Consider the following 16,240-nt stretch of genomic DNA (forward strand, 5'->3'; position numbering starts at 1 on the left):
TGTACCAAACATTCTTACTATGTTTGTACAAGACATTTTATTTTGGTCATTCTACCAGTGGAGAATATATATATATATATATGATCCATATACTATATATTTATTATATATTATATATTTGGCCCGTGTCTTCATATTATTTGCACATACATTATATATTATATATAATATATATAACACTTATTTGATACACACACACATACACATTTCTCTTTTTACTCTTTACGTGCTTACATTCGTAGGTTTTAGTTTTGTTTTTTCCTTTTTCCTTTTATTTTTTATTTTTAAAAATTATTTTATTGTCTCCTCGTGATCTTTGGTCTTGTGGGCTTTCATCATTCTATTGACCTTTCTTTTATCCTTTGACTTTCTTTTCAATTTTATACATAGATCTTTGTATATTCATATACACACACTAGCTTGCTTTTTTTTAAAGTTATTTGTTTAACTTTTCTCCATTTAGTCTCAGGTCTCCCCCTCCATGATTTATATATTTTTTCTCATTTATGTTTAGGGTGGGTCTTGTCAACTTTATGGTGTACCTTCCCTCTCCTCCCCTATCCCCTCCCCCCTCCTTTAAAGATTGTTGGATCTGTTGACTACTATCTTATGTTCTTTTCTCTCTAACATCTTGATGATGGATCATGTAGTATGATCCGAAACGTTGATGTAAGAAAACTAGACACAATCAAATCCAGAAATCAAATAACATTATTATAAATTGTGGAAATCTAATAGATCTAATCAATTAGTTGTTTAATTCTTTAAATTTACATTTTAATTAATTTTTTTTCATATAACTTTTTCCATTTTTAATTTTTGAACATAAATTTGTAATATTTAATTTTATTTATATTTGTACATTTTAAAACTATCTTATTCATACAATACAATCATACTAATTTTGCCAAATCTAAACTTAGACTATTACTAGGACTTTTAGTTTTCCATTCATAAAATAGTAATAATTTTGTTTTAGTGTACCAAATTCTAATAATATTATATTCCAAATATATTGGATATTCCTTAATACTTTTTCCCCACATAAAAAATCAAAATTTCTCAGAAACATTTAATTGAAAAGAGTAATACCTTTTAAAATCTTTCTTCGTCTTATTTGAATCTTTTTCCATAATTTAAAAAAAAAAATAAAAACATTAGAAAGATTGTACGAGAATCTGCTGCTGCATATATTTTAGGTGTCGATGTTTTCCATAACTGTCTTTAAAATTTTGATTTGTCTGGCAGGAGCGTCAAATTTAGCTCTTTAAATTTGTAGGAGCGTCAAATTTAGCTCATCATGTTTTTTATTCACGAAAGTCACCCCGTTGGATGAAGTTGAACAGAAGCTTTTACCCCCCTTGTTCAGAATAGACGAAATGGAGGAGGAAGGAGCAATGGATGGAATGAGGAGAAAGAAGGGCAAGGGCAGTAGCTCTCCCTGAATTGTCTTTCTACACATTAAATTCTTTATTTTTTCTTATTGCTATTCGTTCATTCATTCAGCGAAATTTCCAAAGATTCGTTGGGGAAAAAAAAACAAGGGTTTGAATCAATGCAGAAAGAATCGGGGTTTCCCTTCATAAGCAGTTGATCCAGGTTAGTAAGTACCTGTCATTTGACAATTTAAAAAACGTAGGTCAAAATTCACTTAATGAATTGTCGGGAAGAAATGTTAAATTTTAGACAATTAGAATGAAACTTCTTGCAGAAAAATTAAGCGTGTTCAGAATCATAAATGGAGGGTATAAATGCGAGTCTCCGGATTGCCAAGTGCTACAAATACATTTTCTCCCGTTATGCCCCTTTTTAAATTTTTTTTTTGAAGAAACCATCATTGAAGACAACGGATCCATAAACTATTATTACTGTTTTAAGTTTAGCCTAAAAAAATGGCAAAATTTGGAGCGTTCTCCCAGTTTAGTTCACAAACGAGTCACAATGATGCAATAACTGGGAAGGGCATCAAGTTTTGCGTTGTTAAGTTTGTGGTAACGTTAGGCGAAGGCTCACTTTTTGATGGATATGATATGTTTCCTGTTAAATTTTGCCCTAGCTATTTTTAGACGATGAGACTTGAACCCAGGTCATCGTCAAGCAATCATCTGCTTTACCTGTGCATAGCTCATTGGGTCAAAACTTCAAGTACTGCACGATCTGAAGAATTGAAACGTTGCAATTGATCTGCAATTCCGTTGTCAATTTATGGAATGTCAGATGCAGTCATTGGCATGTCTGTCACCTGATTGTTTGATTGCAAGCCTCATTTAAGAAAAAAATTGCAGTGTTATTAAAGTCGTATATATTCTGGAAAAGAAAATTAACGGCATTCATTCTGTTTGTAAAAACTTTCTCATGTCCCCTTCTTGAAGCACCTTATACTTTGCCCTGATAACCCCGACACCTGTATATGTTATAATATGCCTTGCTTGATGCTAGTCTTGGTTTTATGTACACATGCTACTTTTCGGTATCTCTGCTAAATATAACTTTTTTTGCTCTGTATTATTAATTAGTAATGCCCAATCTGCTTCTTTACATTCCTTTTATCTGATGGGCGTGATCTCATATCTCCTCATCAGGCTGAGAGCCGTGCCTTTCCTTAAGTAGGTGACCTCTTGGAGAGGTGAGTGCCTCTTCATGAAACGGGTGCTTGTTCTTTATTAACAAACCGATGATGAATCTCCAATGGTAACTTGATCTTCTTATAAGAGATTATTAGGTTCAACCGCCAATGATGTGCAATTGTTGCACCATGCAGAAGGAAATCTATCTCTTACACTGAGCCTGACTCCTAGGATGGGTGATTTAAAGCATATGATTCAATAGTGAAATTGTGTAATCGTACTCTGTAAGACAATTTCACATTTAAATCTGTTGTTTGTGAGGTGTTCAGATCGGGGGCATGACAAACTTTAATAGATTTTGAGCAATTTTACTATCTTTAAGAAATCCATATAAATATTTATGTCTTGCTTTTAGTGGATTACTAGAGCATCCCTTCCCAAGCCAACAATTTTCAAATTCAGCTGCCTTCTTTGGGAAGTGGTAGCGGGCATGGAGGATTGGTTCTTCTAATTTTAAGATCAAAATTTACATCTATTTAAAGTATGTCTACTTGGGATTGGCATTGGGTATTGATTTCTTTTATTCGAGCTCAAACTTGTTGCAAATAATATGATTTTGGAATTTTGCAAAAATGGTTTGCCATGAAAGCTATTGAAACCTTTTTGTATACATTCCGAGAATCTCGATTGAAGCAGTTACTATTGAAAACTTGTTTTTCCGCAGAAAACATTGCTCGTTGTATCCATGTAAGTTCCAAACTGTAAATCATAGTTGGAAAACTCTCACTTGGCAACAACTTGCCAAGCCCCTAAAATTTTATTTGGGAAAAAATTGGCCAAATTTTTTTAAAAAAACTAGGGAACTTAAAAAACCGCTAAAATTTATTTTAAAATACATTTTTTTGCAAATTTCAATGAGAAGATGCATTTAATGAGTTAATTAAAGAGAACACAAAAGAAACAAGCAGAGTTTAGATATATCTAAATGCATAGTGGGTACAAAATCGCATTCTCATGTGGAATGTTGATGGCGGGAAGCAAAATAGTAAATTGTTTTTGTCAAGAAAATAACGTTTTTGGTTTTAATCTGCCACAGCCGAGTCGTTTTGTAAAACTTACTGAATTTTTTTTCCAAATACTCGGTGATTAAACAAGAAGTTTTTTTGAAAAGAATCGGCGATTTTTTTTTCTGAGTAAAACTGCCAAAAACTCGCCACTGAGACAAACTTGGCGATTAGTGGCAAATCGCCGAGTATTTGGCGATGATGCCAACTATGCTGTAAATAATACTCAAATGGAGAAATGATGATATTTGTATTAAGAATGACAATATGGACTCATCAAAGATCTATTTGTAGAAACATCTGAAAGTGATGCTTACAGCCTAGGATACGCGCTTGGAATCAAGCGCAAAAGAAAATACTATTTATTTTATAGAACAATTTGACAATATTTTTTACTTATCTATACGTTGATTATCTTATCACCGTCTTCAGTTGCAACAAGCTATTTTTAAATCCTTTTTGATTTGATTTTACCTACATATGTAAATATAAAAAATTCCATTGTAATATTTAATTTTGGCTAAATGGTGGTTTTTGTAGTTGTAGCTATATGTTGTAGCCATCTAAAGATTTAAATGTACAGAGTTCACTTAGAAATTATATCTTCATGGAATTTGTTTCTTTTTGACTATTAGCCTATGAAGGAGATAGAGCCAAAGTGGCCAGTTTGACAGTAATCTTAGGGTAAGTTGAACATATGAGTGTTTTTCCTATATAAAACGAATTGACCAAAGCTAGCCTTCATTTTTATAGAAGCCGTGTCTGTCAATTCATGTTTTGTGTTTGGAGAGCAAGATATACAAGAATGCATGTTTAGCATGTCTACTAGTTTATTATTGAATTCACTGTTTTTTTCTTCCATTAAATATAAGGTAAAGTCATTTCAATATCAGTTTACCACCAGTTTAACAGAAAAGGGAGGAACGCGTAAGTAACTGATGTGTGGTCCGTACAGATCTTCATTAAACATCGGACCATACTACAAAAAAATAAAAATATTACGGATTGTTCATTGGAGAAGAGACTAACAACTTGTTTCATAACATCAATTAACTTAAATTTCTATCCAAGCTGTCCATGGTAACGGTCCATCTGACCACCTTAGCCTCAGGGCTCCATTTCTGATCACTGTATTTGAGTCTTTCATGAGTTGTTTCCAGGGTAATGCTGGTGCACGGGGAGATGCACTAATCAAGATGCATGGAGTTCTCCCCTCATTGAATTCTTCTTTGTTTTTAGTAAATAATATCATATTCGGGGCATCACAACTTTCAGCAATTCTGTTTACCATTCTGCCCAACCTGGTTTTGCTGGAGCACGGTACTATTAGTGTCATTGTTGCTTGCTTTCACTCCCCTATCTCCATGTCCCTTCAGCTTTTCAATTAGTTTTCTCAGCTTGATTTGTTCTACCATTTCCTTGAGGGTACCCTAAAAGGTGTCTGGTTCATATGCCTTAGCTTTTATATCAAATTGTAATCCTCCATCTTTCAGTATCTTAGCACATGCATTGGTTATCTTCACTGCTTATTTATCTTTCACTTTGTAGTTGATAGTGATTTGCACACAAATTTTGAGTCTCCGCAGAGACTCAGTAGGGATTCTACTCCTATCTTTAAATACATCATCATTCCTAATTAACCAAATAGACCAAAGCAAATAAGAGGAAAAGATAGCCCAAAATACAATCAATTGTTTGGGAAGTCTAGGGATGTTTCTAGTAATGGCAAGGAAAGGAGCTCAGGTTTGATATGGATGCTGAACCACTTCCAGATCTCTTTAGCGAATTACCATTTTGAAAATAAGTGTGACATGATCTCAGGCTTGGAGCAGAAGGAGCAGATGAAGGGAAAACCATCAATGTTGTTCAGAGGGAGCTTATGAAGAAGAGCTTGCCATATAAAAAGTTGACTCTTAGGTTCCACTCTGTGGTGCCAAATGGCAGAAAGATGTTTGGTCCAAGTTTTATGATCTAAATTACGGTTCCACTTGACATTGAGATACTCTAAAACTTCATCGTTGTTTGATAGCATTCAATATAGGTATTTAACTTTGGTGGAGAAGAGTTTGGTGCCATCGGTGCCATCGAGCCAGGCAAGGAGGGGAAGTCTATCAATCTCATTGCCACAAATTTGAGGAAGTTTGGCTTTTAGCCAGGCTTCCTTAAGCATTGCATATGTTCTTTTTTGAGACTGAGGGAGCTGAAATTTGGAGGCAAGGTTCTCCCAAGATATCAGATGGTTATCCAAACTTAGGTTGCTAAAAGAGTGAATGCCCATTCTATCCCATATTTTTGCTGAACGACATTGTAGGAGAGCAAGAGGTCTTCCTTTCCTTTCCAGATTCCACCATGGGGATCTTTCTCCACACAGCTTGGCTTGGCTGTCTATCAAATCAGCCCTTGCCACCCATTGTCTCACTTTTTCCCAAGCTTTCCAGAGAGTATTAAAAATGACAGAATCTTCAACTTTAATTTTCCATTTACCTAAGAGTAAGTCACCAATATGCATCCCTTTCCATGCTTTTCCATTACAAGGGACCCCTCTTGCAATCTTATGTCTGATTAGAATCATTCAGGGTTCATTTCACTTTATAGACCTAGCAATCTATTTAGCTGCTAGTGCAATTCCTTGCAACCTTAAGTCCTTTAGGCCCATCCCACCTACTTCTTTCCTCATAGTGCACCACTTCCATTTAACTGTATGTCTCTTCTTATTACCTCTTTCATTGGACCACAAGAATCCCCTAATAGTTTTTTGAATGTAGGAAATCTGATTTTGGTTGAATAACTAGGCAAGGAGTAATATATGGTGTATGCTGATAATATCTTTTGGAAAACTTGTACTCTTCTAGCTAGAGATAATTAATTATTATTTCATTTGCTGAGTTTATTAACTATCTTCTTTTGATCCATTTCCACATTGTACTCAGATTTGGTGAGACTGAAAACGGTATTCCCAGATATCTCACAATGTGTGTAAGATCACCCCAGGAGAAGTCAAATTTACAATACCATGTTGGAGGTTGCTCCTCCCATCCCAACATTATGGACTGAGGCTTTGTAGAATATATCTAGCTTGTTCAATAGATTAGTAATGTTCTCCTCCTTCTGTTCAATGAGAAGAGAGGTGTCATTTGCAAATTACACATTGTTGATTTCCTCCTTGTTAGGTAACTTAGTTCCTCTAACCTTGGGTGACAGAGTACTGTCTCTAAGGATGTAGTGTAGACTATTAGTTGCAATTACAAAACATAGAAGGGGCAAGCAGGCATCCTTGTCTTATAGATCTTGTAAGCCGAAAATATTATGAGCTAATGCCATTAACTTCTACAGTAGCATGGACTTTTGCCATTAGGGTGAACACCATTTTGATGAGTGTCTTGGGGAATCCCAGACATTCCATCATCAATTCTATGAATTTCTACTCAATTCTATCATATGCCTTCTCATAGTCTATCAGAAACATACCTGCATGTTGCCCAAAACCTTTGGCCCATTCCATAGTTTCCCAATAGGTAATTAGATTTTCCAGAATGTAGTTGCCTTTGACAAATCCAGTTTCTGTGAAGTTAATGATATATGGTAAAACCTCTTTGAGCCGAAGGGCAAGAAATTTTGTAAGGATTTTGTATGAAACGTTGAGGAGTGTGATGGGTCTCGAGTTCTTTATCAGGGTCTTGTCACCATCCTTGGGTATAAGTTTGATAAGTCCTAAATTGATATTAGCACGTAGTGATCCATGTTCTACCCATTCTTGATATAACATTAATAGGTCATGCCAAATCCATTCTATGTGGGTCTTATAGAATTCCATAGGTATTCCATCTAGTCTTGGGGCCTTGTCATTATTCATTTGAGATATGACTTGAATAATCTCAGCTTTAGAGATGGGAGCACTTAGTCTAGTTTTGTCTTCATTTCACACCTTTTCAAGGATTAGTTTCTTAATTCTAACCCTTTCATACTCCATGTCCACCTTTTGTTCTTTTGATGTAAATAGATTGTAGTAAAATTGTGCAAAAGCTTTTACAATCTCTCCGGGTTTAGTAATCAGGTTATCTCCTTCTCTAATAGCACCAATTCTGTCTCCAGCTTCTTTATTTTCTAGAATCTAGAAGAAGTTTTTAGATCCTTTATCTCCATGCTCAATCTAATTAATGCTTGCTCTAGTCTTGGCCCCCTAGATCTTAATATGTTGGATCCTTCTCAGCGCATCTCTAGCTTCTGCTAGAGCCTGTTGGCATGAGCAGTCATGTGGATTAGATCGCAGGTTCTTTTTAGTTTCAACTAAAGTGTTATGCAATTCTATTTCCTGCCTCCTCATATCTTTGGCCCTCTTTTTCTGCACAGTCTTAAAGACTTGTCTCCAACTTTTAATTATTGTGTTCCACCTTATGGTAGCATCTTGGTGTTTCACCACACAATGGTTAAACCATCTTACCATAATTGTGGCAGCCTTGAGGTCCTCATCTTTTACAAGAGTGGTATTTAGGGCAAATCCTTCCTCTCTATGAGTGTTAGTCTTTGGTTTGCCAATCCAGATAATATGGGCAATAATAGGATGATGATTAGATAGTGTAAATGGGTAAACCAGCACATTGGACCCTTCCTCTGAATTTCAAAAGCTGAAGGTATTTCTATTAACATAGAATCTGTCTACTCTAGAGCAGATTTTGTTCTTCCCTTTCTTGAAATTGGTTTAAGTATACTAGATTCCCTTATGCTCATCTTTGCTACCAGACATTAGATCGAATAATAGATGTTTGCTCATCATTTTGTTCCAAAAAAACTTCTCTTCTCCTTTACATTCAAATCTGCATCCCCCTGTCTTGTCTTCTTGGTCCTCTATCATGTTAAATTCACCAGCAATTATCCAGGGGATATTGCGCATTAGGAACATCCACTTCCAAAGAGACATCCTACTTGTATGGTCATTAGGTGCATATACTAAGCAAATTCCCAATTTCTCTCCTTGATGATCTATTATTATCCATACAACCCTGTTGCAAGGTGATGTGCCCATTCAACAACAAGGTTTGTCCACTTAGGGCTGACTATATGGCAGTACCTCCTTTGCCATTCTCATGATTGGTAAAATAGGGTTTTGCTTCTTGCCAAATACATTTTAGTGCTATGTCAAGCTGGAAACCAGTCGCTTTAATTTCCTGAAGCATTCAAAAATCTGTGTCCTTATGTGATATGAGTAGCCTTTTTATAACGTATTTCCTATCCGGGGTTTCCAATCCCCTAACATTCCATGAGATGTATTTGGCCAGTAGTTAATGGGTGGGTGGGTAGGTTTACCTTTAGGAGATTTAAATCTCTTGAAACATTTAGGCAAGTCATCTTTTATAGTTTTAGAATGTTTTCTCATGGTGGATGATTTAGAGGGTCTACCTTTCTTTCTACTAGTTCCTTGTTCTCCTTCCTTCATCTTATCTCCCGAATTTCCTTCATTAGTTCTGTCCTCTGGTTTCCATTCTTTCTTCTTTGCATTAAATACAAAATTCTCCTCCTTTCCATCCATACAACTTTGTTGGGAATCTGTTTTTCCTTCTTCATTATCTTCCATAACCTGATCTTCCTTATCATTTTCACTCGAAGTTCTAATCTTAGAGGCTATCTTTCTTCTATTCTGCCCATAGGTCGGGGTCATACAAGGGTCTTCACCAACCGGAATCACTGCCAGATCAAATCCATTAAGTTTATCTTCTGTTTCATATGAATCTATGATAGCAACTAGCCCATCACTCTTGGGCAACTCTTTAAGGTTACTTTGATCACCCCTAACAGAGGTAGGGGGAGTGCTCCTAGAATCATACCCCTTAAGGAGAACTTCTACTTCCTTAGGAGGAGGTAAGACTGGGTAGCAATTGGAATCTGCTTTAAATCTATGTCTCTTGATTTTCTCCAATACAATTTGTTGGGCATTCATTGTCTTATGCATAGGTTTCCTTTGGATCAATTCGATGCATTTTGGGGAAGGGTTAAGCATGGTAGGGTTAAAGTGATCCTGAGATAAAGGCCAAATATCATTCTCAGTTAAGGGGTTTGAAAGAGGCTTGTAGGGCATCCAATTTCAAACAGAGGCTCTTTGAGACCTTATGAGTTTCAACATTCAAATCAGGGATTCTTTCTATTTTTATCAACATGTTTGGTTTTCCCTTTCATGGTTCTTAGGTCGTTGTTGCTGACCGAGTTCACAGTTGATTTACTATTGCGAATGAGGAGGCAATACTTTTGGATGTGACCATCTTTCCTACAGAGAAAACAAGAATTGACACCTCCCAGATATGAAAGAGGACAATTGTAACTATCACTTTGAATAGGGAAGGAAATATCATTAGGGAGATCTTTACCCAAGTCGATGGCTATCAAAACCCTGGTATTTGTGTGTGTCAGCAAAATGGGCAACTTATCAATTCTAATTACTTTGCCAATAGGGTCCAAAGCTTGATGGATAAGGTTCCAAAGAAAAGGTGGGATTTTTCCAACTGTCACCCACTGTGGTGCTGATAGGGCCATGAATTCATCATTAACTACATTGTGAGACCATGGGATAGCACAAAATGTTGAGTTACCAATTCTCCAGAATTGTTTCTCCACCATGCTTTTTTGGGATTTAGGGTCTTCGAAAAATATTACAAAGAGACCGCTTTGAATCATTCTGCAACCATTGGTTTTGCAGCCATTCGTTTAGATATGTCTTGGCAGGGAGTTTTTTGATATCTTGGGTGGCTAGGAAGATTGCGGTGTCTCTGAGCCTAACAATTTCATTATCTATTGCTTTGTTCATCTAAGAATTAGGAGTAAGGACATATGAAAGAGTGGAGGAATCCTTACCTGTACTTCCTTCTCGACTGGTATCTCCAATTCCTTGCCTCGCCCTTTCAAATTTCACTCCATCAGGGATCACTTTTTCATTCCTCAAAGATTGCGCAAATGATATTGAGAGCCTTGCGAGTTGAGAGGAGTTTTGTTGGTTTTGAAGCGGTATCCCCTGCAAAATACTGCCTGGAGATGAAGTACTCATTACAACCCCCCAATCTATGCCAATTCTCATTATTTTAGCTTCAACGGGTCATTTAATAATATATTTTTCCACCATTTCCTTTATTTTCATCCAATAATAATTCTTTGTCAAGAAACTTTGGTCCAATAACTATTCTTTGTCAAGAAACTTTGGCATGAGGATTTTATTCTATCTTGTATTAATTTGCAAAGAATCCTTATGGTTCTTAGTTGTTGCTAAATCCTCTGTCTGATGCACTTCTGATTAAATAGGTGTGAGTTTAATGGAGGATGTTAGGAATTTCATTTTAATTTGCTCTATCACATCGCCACGTTCTAAATATCCAAGTGTAGTTCTTTAGCTAAATTAGTAAAGCTTTTCATACATTACTCTTTTGAATTTGACATGATAAGCTATAAGTACAACAATTTATAGGTTAACTCCAAGTACAGTAAATATTTATATCATGATGATGTATATCCAAATGGCAGACCATGGAGCATGATTCAAAGTGTTGATGCATTGTATTGCCCAAGGTTCTTACCAAAAGCATTTTACTCATTCCATGGATTGTGGAACTTTATGCTCATAATAGATACCCTTAAGGGAGGGAATTATGCTTCAAAGTAAAGCTTATTGAGAAACTAAGGAACGAATTTTGAATAAGATTGTAAATTTAGCATTTTTGGAAATCATTTGAGATAATAGAGTTACTTCATCTTTGTACTTTTGTATGGTATAGCAACAAAAATGTTTTTGATTGGGGTAGCCTCTCACCATGGAGATCTATTTTTCTATGAAATTCTTTATTAGTAATTATAAAATAATATGTTCACAAAAAAGGAGGGTGGAAAAAGTCACACTCCTAAACTCCAAACAATTTTTATGCTTAGACCAAGATAGCATAAGAAGAGTAGGAAGATTTTGGTCGCTGGTTTATCTCATACTCTAGTGGGTTCCAAGGTACAGGGGAGTCCCATTTGTACTAGTTATCAAAATTTTCTTGTTTTTCTTTATGGCCACTTGAGTAGGAGAGATGGAAAGAGCAAACTGAGGAAATTTGCTGATGGTTAGCATGCCTAATAAATCCCCTTTTATAGACCATGAATAGGTAGAGCATTTTTTTCAAGGTTGCACCACCCTTGTTGAGCACACATCCTTCATACAAGAGGAAGAGTGGCTTGTGAATGAGTCTTTTGATAGTTGCAAACAGGTTGGCTATCATCAGAGGAGTTAGTGCGACCTTATCCATAGTACTGTTAGGATTGAAGAGTATTGGGGAGGGGGTGAATCAATATTTTGGCCCTTTTATTTACTTTGAACCGATTGCACAAATAACGTATTAAGCAAATAGAAAGTAAAGTGCAACACAACACTAAACCATTCCAAGAACTCACAACTTCTTATTTTTGTGTGGAAACCTAGCTAAGGGAAAAACCACGATGAGAGTTGTGACCTACGGAATTATTTTGCAGAAGTAATTATCTTGGTTAAAGGATTTAGTACCAAGATGAACCCTGTTAAAGCTTTATAGAAATGCACAAGGAATTAGGCACTTGCCTGGACCACACTAATCTATTACAATGTTAGGGTTACAACCTAATCTGATGCAACAAAATATGGGGAACAATCCAGTTATGTTTTGTAGAGTAGCATCACCTATGCTTGATTAGTTTTGATGAAGCTCTGCTATGTATATTGCTCTTCGCATCACAAGCTTTTCTCTATCCTTTGCATAAATCATACCACACATTATATTATACATCAAATCTCGCATATCCTCCTTCGCAATGTAAAACTCAATTGCATATCTAAGATCATAACTTAAAAGTATAATTCTGTTGGCTTTCCAATTGAAATGTGTAGAAACCTTTGGTGCGATGCAACTAAAGCAACAAACAAAGTTTGCTAACCAAGAGTAATTAACTCTGATGTCAGCTCAACCAAAATATATCCTTTACCTGAAACTTAACTCTGATTAGTCAATCACACAGGTAAATCTTTCCTAAACTGTTTTGTACATAATATGAACCCTGTCAACCCAATATTTAGAAATGAATATCTCCTGCATACAATCGCTTAAAGCACTGCAATCGTAGACATAAACATTTGTCTATTATCTAGTCTGGAATGACTCTGATCTGATCTAATTCTTTCTGACTGTCTTGTTACTCTGCTTGATGTAGGAGCATCCGGTGTTTCCTTGCAATCCTGCACTTTTGTTCTTTTTGCTTGTCGATGTCGAGTGATCTTTTGGGTGCCGAGTGATCTTTTGGGTGTCGAGTTCTTGTTGGTGCCGAGTGATCCTTTGGGTGTTGAGTTCCTTTTGGTGCCGAGTTCATAGTTGCTGCCAAGTGATTCCTTTGAATTTTGAGCTTGTGTAGATGCCGAGTGCCAACTTCTGCGAAGTCTTCATTTGCTGAGTTATCTGTGTCCAATTTGGGCCGATTCTACTTGCATTTAATTTCTGTTATGAAGCTAATATTTGTAAAGAGCCGACTTGTGGCCTTTCTTTGTTCTAGAATCTTCTGTAAGCTGTTTTGGCAAGTATATATAGAGTGTTTAGGTTTAGTTGTTAGGTAAGTTCTTGGGGAAGTAGATTGCAGAGCATAACTGAAAGTGTGAATTTGCTGTTGGATCTTTGAATATGAATGTATTTGTATTTGGCCATAACCCAGAAGGCCTTACAGCTGGGCATGTATGAAGATATTTGATGAATCAATAAAAGTATTTCTCTCTTCTTCCTCCTTTGGTTGGTGTTCCTTGTGTTTGCTTCCATTGTGTTAACTCTTGCAGGGTGGTTTGGATAGCTGGGTGAGCCATTGGCCCTAATTATTCATCCTTTGCCTGCGTCAGTTGGTATTAGAGCCTGAGGTTCATCCTTGTGGAGATTGGATCGTGTAGAACCTTGATTCAGATTTGGTTGTAGGGTTGTAGATTTGTGGATTTGACCTATAACTTGCAGATGGTTACGATCTTGCAGGAATCTGATTTGTAAAGATGGTTCATGGTAGAAGAAATGCCGATGATGCTATATTGGATCAGTTGAGACAAATTGCAGCCAGATTAGATGTCGTGGAGACAGCCCAGAGGAGAGGAGCATAGCTTGATGATGTAAGTAATGATGAAGCAACAACACCAAACCATAATCCAGAACCTGAAGAAGATCAAGATGAGGAAAGATTGTTGCAAGTGTTGTCTAGGGCAAATTCAAAGCCTGTTGTAGAAGTTGTTCATTATAATGGAAAAGTGGATACCAATGCTATGTTGGATTGGATCTCAAATATGGAGAAGTTCTTTGAGTATGAAAACACTCCTGATAATAGAAAGGTGAAGATTGTAGTCACTAGGTTGAAAGGTCATGCATCACTATGGTGGGAGCACTTGCAAACTGATAGACAAAGGAGAGGAAAGGAGAAGATCAGAATTTGGCTAAAGATGGTGAACAAAGTAAAGAACAAAACCTCCTTCATCACTCAACGATCATTTAGGGGCCTTAGCTGGTGATCTGGGCTGTTTCCCTCTCGACGATGAAGCTTATCCCCCATTGTCTCACTGGCTGATCCTTGTTTATCTCTAGTATTCATAGTTTGTCTCCATTTGGTACTGCCCACGCAGCTCGCACCGAAACAATGCTTTACCCCTAGAAGATCTAGTCAACTGCTGCGCCTCAGTGTATTTCGGGGAGAACCAACTAGCTCTGGGTTCGAGTGGCATTTCACCCCTAACCGCAACTCGTTCGCTGATTTTTCAACATCAGTCGGTTCAGACCTCTACTTAGCTTCACTTAAGCTTCATCCTGGTCCTGTTTTGGGTGCCCCTATTCCTGTTCTGGGGATTTGAAACCACCAATAGCAGATGCAAGGGCATCCATTGACCTAAAATTCAATGGGCCTCCGGTCGCCCTTGTGAATTTTAGGGGCGCCCGCTGATTGCCCATAGAATTGTAGGGGGTAGGGGTATTGGCATTGATGGGAAGAGATAGAAGCAAAGCCACTAGCATTAGTTTCAGTTCTCCAGAACAATAATATGATGTTTGGGGGAATAATAGAATACTAGGGCTGCATTCATGAACTATCTATAATAATCGGGCCATTAGTGGGCGGGTGAGAGTACCATCATAGGTGGTAACATAAGTGTTGCCAATTGGTTTGATTGATTCAGTCGAATAAGCAGGTTTACCACTACCATCAGTAGTTGCATTTTACCCAGCTACTCTATTTTGTTGACTTAGATCCTATGGAAGATCTAGAGCTAGTTTATCGGCATCCCTCCCAGATCTAATCTTCCGAATCTAATGCTATAGGTGCTCCCCTACTATCTAAAGGGCTGGAACTACTTACCTCAGAATAATAGGGGTGGGGCCTTAGAATAGTAGGGGCAAACGCTTCAACGACTGTCAACTGCTGAAACAACCGAAACAACTGTCTCTGCTGTAGGATTTGCTGCTGGTACAACTATCTATAATGATTATTCTCCCAATGTATAGGTGAATCATGCACTTGCCCTTGCCCTATCAAAATAATGCCGTTAAACCAAATGAAGGTATGTGTAGCGAGGTGTTGGATCAATAAGGCAAGTTGGTGGATGGCGGCGAGCTGGCTATGTTTATGGCTTGGCCTTGGTGGGTCGGGGCGACTACTTAATCTGGACTTGGAACAACTTGTGCTGCTATAGTTACAGGTGCTCCTGCTGATATAGTAGGATAAACAATTGCTTCGCCGACTGCTTCATCGACAGAATCTACAGATATACCTGCCCCTACCTTTGCCTCCACCTTTGCTCCTCTTGCCTCTTTAGGATCTGCTCGTGTCTCCTATGCTATTGGATCTACTATTGGTGCTGGATCCACATAGGCTACTGGCTCTGCTTCTGGATCTCGATATGGCAGCTAGGCTACCCCCCCTGCTGAGTCATCTGATCTGCTAAGCAGTTACATCCCACCGAGCCTAACCATTGCGATAGCCGGTTGGGCGGGAAATTGTTCCAGTGGGAGGGAATAGTATAGCCCGGAATGCACTATAGATCCCATCCAACCCTCAGGGGTGGGGGTGCGGGGGTTATATTGGGTGGGTGGGAATCAACTATAGCCTCCCACCCACAACAATAGAAAAGAGGGGCCTTTTCTCGCCTATAGAATGGTAGGGGCCCCTCCATGAACACCCAAAACTTAAGGAGGATACTAAGGTAGTCGGTAGATTACTTAGGGAACTATAGTTGGATAGCCAGGGTTTCTTCCTGCCTCGGCCCCTTGCCCAATATAGGGATCTTTGCATGCACCGATGGGGGGGTGGCATTAGCAGCCAGATTCTATACGTAACATGGGGTTCAAGATTCCAGCTTTGAATGGTGGGTGAATAATCTATTTTAACGGCTATTCTAAGGCAATAGATATTGATTGGGAGTGTGGTGCAAAGGGGATATATTATGAAGGGGTGGGGGGGTGAGAGGATAGCTGAGATGGGCCTTGGATGGCCCCCCTACCATTTTATAGGATCCCCTACAATGGCAATAGGGAATCTGGTGCACCGGTCAGTGTTGACTTGCCGATGGGGGGCTGAGAAATGGCGGATTTGGAGGGAGGGCTTCCTGGGGTG

General features: G+C 37.8%; 1 protein-coding gene across 1 annotated transcript in view; it reads left to right on the forward strand.

Annotated features, from left to right (window-relative positions):
- The first annotated feature begins 1,220 nt into the window (after positions 1-1,220).
- LOC149548369 (uncharacterized) overlaps positions 1,221-16,240 on the forward strand; it is a 56,975-nt gene continuing 41,955 nt past the window's right edge. The window contains exon 1 of the mRNA XM_089792453.1: positions 1,221-1,599. The gene's annotated coding sequence lies outside the window, so the exon portion shown is untranslated. The remainder of the gene's footprint in view (positions 1,600-16,240) is intronic.

This window comes from Cupressus sempervirens, chromosome 7 (genome assembly GCF_028749045.1).
Source record: "Cupressus sempervirens isolate cs-2001-9-10 chromosome 7, ASM2874904v1, whole genome shotgun sequence".
Classification (NCBI taxonomy): domain Eukaryota; kingdom Viridiplantae; phylum Streptophyta; class Pinopsida; order Cupressales; family Cupressaceae; genus Cupressus; species Cupressus sempervirens.